The sequence below is a fragment of the Salmo salar genome, chromosome 07 (assembly GCF_965601325.2).
Source record: "Salmo salar chromosome 07, fSalSal1, whole genome shotgun sequence".
NCBI classification, from domain to species: domain Eukaryota; kingdom Metazoa; phylum Chordata; class Actinopteri; order Salmoniformes; family Salmonidae; genus Salmo; species Salmo salar.
In genome coordinates, this window is record NC_138297.1 from 40835439 (window position 1) to 40842793 (window position 7355).

The 7355-nt window shown below is 40.9% G+C and overlaps 1 pseudogene; it reads right to left on the bottom strand.

Annotated features, from left to right (window-relative positions):
• Positions 1-69: 69 nt before the first annotated feature.
• On the bottom strand, positions 70-1786 carry LOC106609129 (putative violet-sensitive opsin; annotated as a pseudogene).
• Between the last annotated feature and the right edge of the window lie 5569 nt (positions 1787-7355).

A 7355-nucleotide genomic window follows, 5' to 3' on the forward strand; every position in this document is an offset into this window, starting at 1 on the left:
ATGGTTTATTGAATCCACCCCATTGCTCTTGGGGATGGGCTCCTGATGGACTGAGACCAGAGTCGCAGATTAGGCTGTGGAGACCTCAGTCTTGGAGGCTGAAACTCAAGTCTCCTCAATCTGCTTTCCAAACACGGTTTCCATGATGCAGGCGTTGAACTGAGGAGGGAGACGTAGATTTATGACAGAGAATGAACATAAGGTTGTGTGTCTTGTTCAGACTCACGTCTTAATTCATGTGCTTCATTTCTGAGTGTTTGTCAATGCCTGAGTGTATGTGTGCCACTATGTCGGTGTATTTGGGGCTTATAGAATCACCTGTTTGTTCATGAAGACGTAAATGAGAGGGTTGTATACACAGGAGCTTTTAGAGAAGAAAGCAGGGATGGTGACCAGGCGGTAGTCTTTGTTCTCGCTTGTTGTATAGGCAAAGTACAAGCCTGCCAAGGCGTAGGGGCCGTAACACAGAATGAAGGAGCACACCATCACAATCACCATCCTAGATACTTATTTTTCTGCCTTCTGGGTGGAAGCTGACTCAGCCTGTGCAGCTGCCACCTACACATACACACACAGACAGGACAAGCTGGTCACATCTGGGTTCCAAACATTGACTATACTGTACTTTGTTTAGTTTTTTTAACCCAGAAAGCGTTGAACTCACAGCCCGTAGTGCTCCCAGTAGCTGGGAGTAGGAGAAAAAGATGATGGGCATGAGGAAACGGGTAACAATAAGGAATTTGGTGTAGCTGGCACAGTGGTACTCCTCATTGTTTGTATACCAGTCAGGTCCACAGGAGCAGCCCAGACCCTCAGGGATATACCTGTAAAACAAACCCAAGTTACTGTAACTCAGGCCCCACACATTGTCTCTCTGAAGGGTTTCCTCCATGCCTATATAAATCAGCGACTTATCTAACTTGAAAAGCAGTGAGCGATGCAAACATTGAAGCCAATTAGTGACATTAATTGCTGGTCAGAACCTTACACGTACGGCAAAACATAATTTTAACTCATTTTAGGATATTTACCATTTTCCCCATCCCCTGTGTGTGCAATATGAACCAAATAGCCTAATAGTAGCCAAATGCAAAGAGTATTTATTAATCCAGACAAGATCAAAGTGTTTGTGAGAGGCTGGGGATGAATACCTGCTCCAGATGAAGAATGGTGGGGTTGCACATCCAATCCCCATGACCCAGGTGAAGGCAACAGCTGCCAGAGCCTGGTTGTTGTCAACTTTGAAGGTGCCGAAGGGTTTGCAGATGACCACGTATCTCTCAAAGGCAAGGACAGCCAGAGACCAAGCTGACACCAACCCTGAGGAAGAGAGAAGAAGCTATCAACAGGTTAGGAGATATCAAACACAATAACTATGTAAATAATCAGAAGAGTAAAATGAATCTCTAAAGTTGTTGCTTTTTTTGTTGTTATGATGATGTTTACCTGCTATTGAACCCATGCAAGCTTCCATTGCACACAAGGTGTAACCCAGGAAGTAGTATCCTCTCGCACTAGAAACGAACACTTGACTCACAGAGAACGTCACAAAGATGAAACCTGCTAACGAGACATTGACCAGGATGTAGTTCAGCGGTTGTCTCAGTTTCTTGTACTTCACTGTCACCACGAGAATTCTAAAGTTTAGGGGTGTTCCAGCAAAGAACACAAAGCCCATGAAAGCAGCCTGTAGGTAGAAAGCCCATACTGGGGCCAGGTGATACTGTGGCCCCTCAAATGGGCTGACCTTAGAGATGTTCTCGTACAGATGGAAGTTCTTTCCCATCTTGGCTCCTCTCTGACTCAGTACCCCTACCCGTCCGTCCCTTAGATGTGCACTGTGATGCTGAAAGGCTCCCTTTTATATGACCAGAAACTACTTATAAACCTCTTTAAATTATGTCTGGAACAAGCTTCTCCTGCGGATCTTCCTGATCTTGTAGGTGGAAGAATAAACTTTAGGATTAAGCTGTCCCCATGACCCGTAAGAAGAGACCTTACTTTGTTGGGCGCAGTTATCCATTTTAAAGAGCCAGTGAGAAAGAAAACAATTTAGAAGAAGAATTGAACTTATAGCAGAGACACGTTGTTTTTGTTGGTGCGGACAGTGTTAAGATAGAAAGCATTGCCATACTTCTGGAGTTTGTAATGTATATCACTGATTCAAGCTAAGCTGTGTAGGCTGTTCTTATGAGGTGGTAACTGCCTTATCCAGTTCCCATTCATCTCTGAGGGACTAATCTTTGATAGACATTAACCTTCCACGAATGTAACCTAAGGGGAGGGGGAAGGGAATGTGGTGAACAGGGGTAAATAGAACAAGCTGACTGGGCAGTGGCAATCACATCAACAATGTTTGGAAACTCCACTTTAACAATTCATTATTGTTAAGTGCTAATCCATCAACCAATGAATTAATTAATTACAGATTCTAAGCAAACATAGAGATACTTGCTCTTGTTGTCTACCTTTCTACAGGGAAGCTCTAGCACACTGAGCACTGTGAAAGATACATGTCACAATGTAAAAATAGAATGTCTCAAAACACCATGATTGTTTAGTGACACCATGAAAAGTAGTACACCTAAACTGAGATCTGGTGTTTAGAGGGTGTTTGAATGTTAACCCAATGTAAGTGTTGTAGTTCACAGAGTGTGATTAAAACAGAAATGAAGTACTCTGAAACACCTAAAGTGGTTCTTCAACCTGAATATTGGTGTTTTTAAGAGTGTTGCAAAAAAACAAAACATTTTGTACTTTCAGTGCAAGTAAAAGGCAGCATCAAAATACAAAAACTGTGTTTCTCATACAATAAATGGTTTAGAAATGGACATGGTTTATACATTATAAATTGATTGATGATAAGGGACTATGAAGAATATTTTTTGTTATTTTTTCAATGCTTTACTTAGACAGATTAGAAACAGGAAGGGCAGTAAAATGATACATTTTGTTTGAATTTTACACACTCAACAACACAGCCAGACTATAAGAAATTACTCTGGGGTTATTGAAATTCACAACAAACAAAAAAAGTATACTTAATAAAAATGAATGCAAGTCATGCAGAGCCTGTGGTCTAGCGGTAACACACTAAAACACCCCTCTCCCCATCGAAGACTGGATTAAATTCCCCCGCTCCAACCCTTTAATCTGTTTCTCACACCTATCTGTATCCCCTCTGTCATTTCAATAAAGTGTGAAAATACTCCGCAAAATATATATATTTTTAATTATGCAAGTTGTTTAAATGATTTGTTAATTTCATTTGACCAAAAAATGTAATATCAAATACAACTTAATGTGTTGCTCAAAAAGTATATTTCATGAGGATAACCAAAGAGAGACAACATTTAGTGATTGAACTCATTGGAAGTGGTTTTAATCAGCTTGCATTTTCTATCTTGCCACTTGACTCTGATTGTGGGTACTTCAACATTTTTAGACTTCATAATTATTTCACACAATGTTGTATACATGTTTGAAGAAAGAAAAGTATATTTTTATACTAGTATTAAGCTTGTTGTGCCATGAGGTGTAATGGTTCCTGATGAACGGATATCAAAACAGTCAGACAAATTGACGTTCATTGAGAACAGCACCCATTCCCAAACTCATGATTGTTAATGGAAGAGGCAAATGCAGAATTCTCAATTCATGCAATTCAACCTCCAGTTACTTATGGTGATTTGAACACTGTGCATGACAATGCCTGCCAAAATGGCAAACGATTAAATACATGAAACAATGTTAACCATTAAAATTCTCCAGATGAAGTGATCTAATTCTGCACTAGACAGGGTTGAAACACCATAATAGTGTTTAGAAGCTTAAGAGAGAGGAAATGACACCAAAAGAGAAGGTTCTAATTCTGCACTGAACAGGACTCAAAACACCAAAATTATGCTTTCAACTTTTTTCGGTAGGACTCTCAGTCCTACTCTTGATTAAGTGATGTTCCAATACACCATGTAATGTTTCAAAACAGCTTAGGATGATGTGTTTCAATAATCCAGCAAAGTTAAAGTTTTCAATCAAATCAAATGTATTTATAAAGCCCTATTTACATCAGCCGATGTCACAAACTGCTGTCCAGAAACCCAGCCTAAAACCCCAAACAGCAAGCAATGCAGATGTTTTGTTTCCTTCAAGTTGGTGGCAGCTCAGTTGCCACTATTTTGGGTACTACAAAGCACTTATTTTTAACAGTGCACATTCAGGTTTAAATTATTAACCTACTGGTATCAAGATGTAGCTTGAATGGAACAAAAAAATGAGTGCCATATAATAGGTTAGAGAGGTGAGCCAGCAACTTGAGGGTTGCCAGTTTGAATCCCCAATTCGTACCAAAAACTCAGGCCCTTGAGCAAGGCATTTGACCCTTAAACTGCTCCTTGGATTACACTATTTCAATGATGACCTTTGACGTGGGACAGAGATTATGGTTTAGAGTTATAGATAACCTTGATCGGGTGAAAACAGAAAGCTTACGACTATCCGGGCAGCAAGCCAATTAGAGCACAATCAGCCCCAATACACCCCACCCCCTCGTCCATTCCTCCCTCCTTCCCGCCCTGGAAAGGGTGTCTACGTTTCTGAGAGTTGAAATCAGGTGAATTCTGATCAACATACCTCATTAACAAATAATTATTCTCTGTGCAGGACATGGATATTCAGAATGTCTTGTCTATTTTTCCTCTTCACGGTACTGTTGCATATATTGTCAGGGATGGCAGCCGCTGACATTGTATCTGCAAAGTGTCTCAGCTACTTTTTTCAGTTACTGTTTTTTTACCAATAACTCATGCAGACACACCAATAGGAAAACATACTCTCATGACACCACCCCACTATGTAAGCATGGAAAAGTTTCCCCCATCTTATTGATTTACTTAATAAACTGTATGCTACAGTAGTTGGAGTTATTTTTTAAACTCATACATGGTCATGGCTAACAGGTACAGCTAATGTTAGCTACATAAGATGCTTAGTTTTGTTGTCAACGGCCCTTTCCCTGAGCTTCATCACATGTGAAACCTTTCTGCCATCCACCTGCTGCCTGTTGCCTGCCATGTTTACTAGATCGGTTGACATTGGGGTCTTAAAATGCCACAATACAGGGATGAGCCTTAATCTGGAAACAAGATTTACCTGAGATGTACCTGGCCAATCCTTCCAATCTCTGCAAACTGCAGGGATGTAACATGGGATAAGGATCAAACTACAAGATCATCCCTTTAGCCACAGATTGTGGGGTCAAATTACTAATTTGAGGAAGGATCAGGGGTGGGTTTATTGTTAAATGTCCCTACTCCTCCTCACCGTGCCCCCCGTCCTCCTTTTTATACACCTGCACACAGTCAGCCTATCCTCTTTACCTTGGAACCTCTCCAAGGAACAGTTTCCTCTTCCATCCTTATCCTCTGTCCTCCTCTGTCTGGCTCTCGTGCCTTTTCAGATCAGTGCTACTCTAGTTAAGTTTAAGGCAGTAGGGTTTTGATCTAGTTTTTGCTTGAAAACCAGAGCTTCTGCCAATTTACCATCAGCAATAAAGGTATGCTTTTTTCATTTCCAGTTTTTTTTATATGGGTGAGTAGGCTTGTTTAACAGACTATATTTCAGCTTAGCATTTGGGTTGGTTGTTTAATTTGAGGTAAATTGATTAGTTTAAGATTTTAGCTTTAAGGAGAAATCTCAGTCGACAATGCCTATTTGACTGAGATTGGATCTTTGGAAAAATGCATATAACTTTTAGCATTAAAAAGGATTTGATATAGTTTGACACTAATGACAACAAAACTGTGTTTGTACTGCACAGCAAACCGAGGTGCATGCATTGTGATGACCCTTATTTTGAAGATTTTTCCTCAAACTAGGTGAAGATGAAGGACCACTACAGTCCTTCAAGATACATGGTGAAGAAAAGATGGAGAGCGAGTGAAAGAACGAATGCAAGATACATATCATCCCCAGACTCAGGGTTGTATCATAACCAAGCTGTATGGGTTAGACGTATGGGTATGATACGACCTGGGTTTGACGGTGGTCTGCTGCTGCCTTCAAACAGAGGGTGCTAACACCAATGGCTCTCTATAACTGAGTATTTTGCATGTATTTTCTTACCTTTTACTTTTCCTTTCCATTTTGCCAAGAGAAGAATGTATAGCAGCCTAAAAGGAATTGTTTTAACAGCTGTACAATTGCTTAAAATGGCACTCTTGACTTTTGCATTTTGTGTTTTGTGACAAAAGTATGCTCCAGAAAGTGATCCACAAAATAAACTAAATAGAACAAACCTTGTACTTCGGTCTACTCTGCTATTGTGAGATCATGGCAAATAGAAAAGCATCCATTTAAAAACCCTTAGATTAGCTGCTGTGGGGGTTGGTGACACCAGTGGGATCTACCCGGTACAGCCAGAAGAGGACTGGCCACCCCTCGGAGCCTGGTTCCTCTCTAGGTTTCTTTATAGGTTCCTGCCTTCTAGGGAGTTTTTCCGAGCCACTGTGCTTCTGCCTCTGCATTTCTTGCTCTTTTGGGTTTTAGCCTGGATATCTGTAAAGCACTTTTTGACAACTGCTGATTTAAAAATGGATTTATTAAATAAATGTAATCTTGTGAGGGTGGAGTAACAGCATAATGATCCTAAAGGGGTAAACCACACCCTCTTGGTGCGCCAGGCAAGCAAAGTCAAGTGCACCTAAGAGTTGCTCTTTTAAAATATAGTGATGCTTTAATCAAATCTTTCACACACAGGCTTCTAAACATCCATAGTAAATGTAAAACAACACTCCTTATAGAGTAAGCACCAATTAACAAACTTGAGATACTCTATATATACAAAAGCATGTGGACACCCCTTCAAATGAGTGGATTCAGCTATTTCAGCCACACCTGTTGATGACAGGTGTATAACATCGAGCGCACAGCTATGCAATCTCCATAGACAAACATTGTCAGTAGAATGGCCTTACTGAAGAGCTCAGTGACTTTCAATGTGGCACCGTCATAGGACGCCACCTTTCCAACAAGACAGTTCATAAAATTTCTGCCCTGCCAGAGCTGCCCCAGTCAACTGTAAGTGCTGTTATTGTGAAGTGGAAACGTCTAGGAGCAACAACGGCTCAGCCACGAAGTGGTAGATCACCATGCGTAATGCCAAGCGTCTGGAGCAGTGGAAACGCATTCTCCGGAGTGATGAATCACGCTTCACCATTTGGCAGTCCGATGGACGATCTGGGTTTGGCTGATGCCAGGAAAACGCTACCTGCCCGAATGCATAGTGCCAACTGTAAATTTTGGTGCAGGAGGAATAATGGTATGGGGCTGTTTTTCATGGTTCACACTAGGCCCCT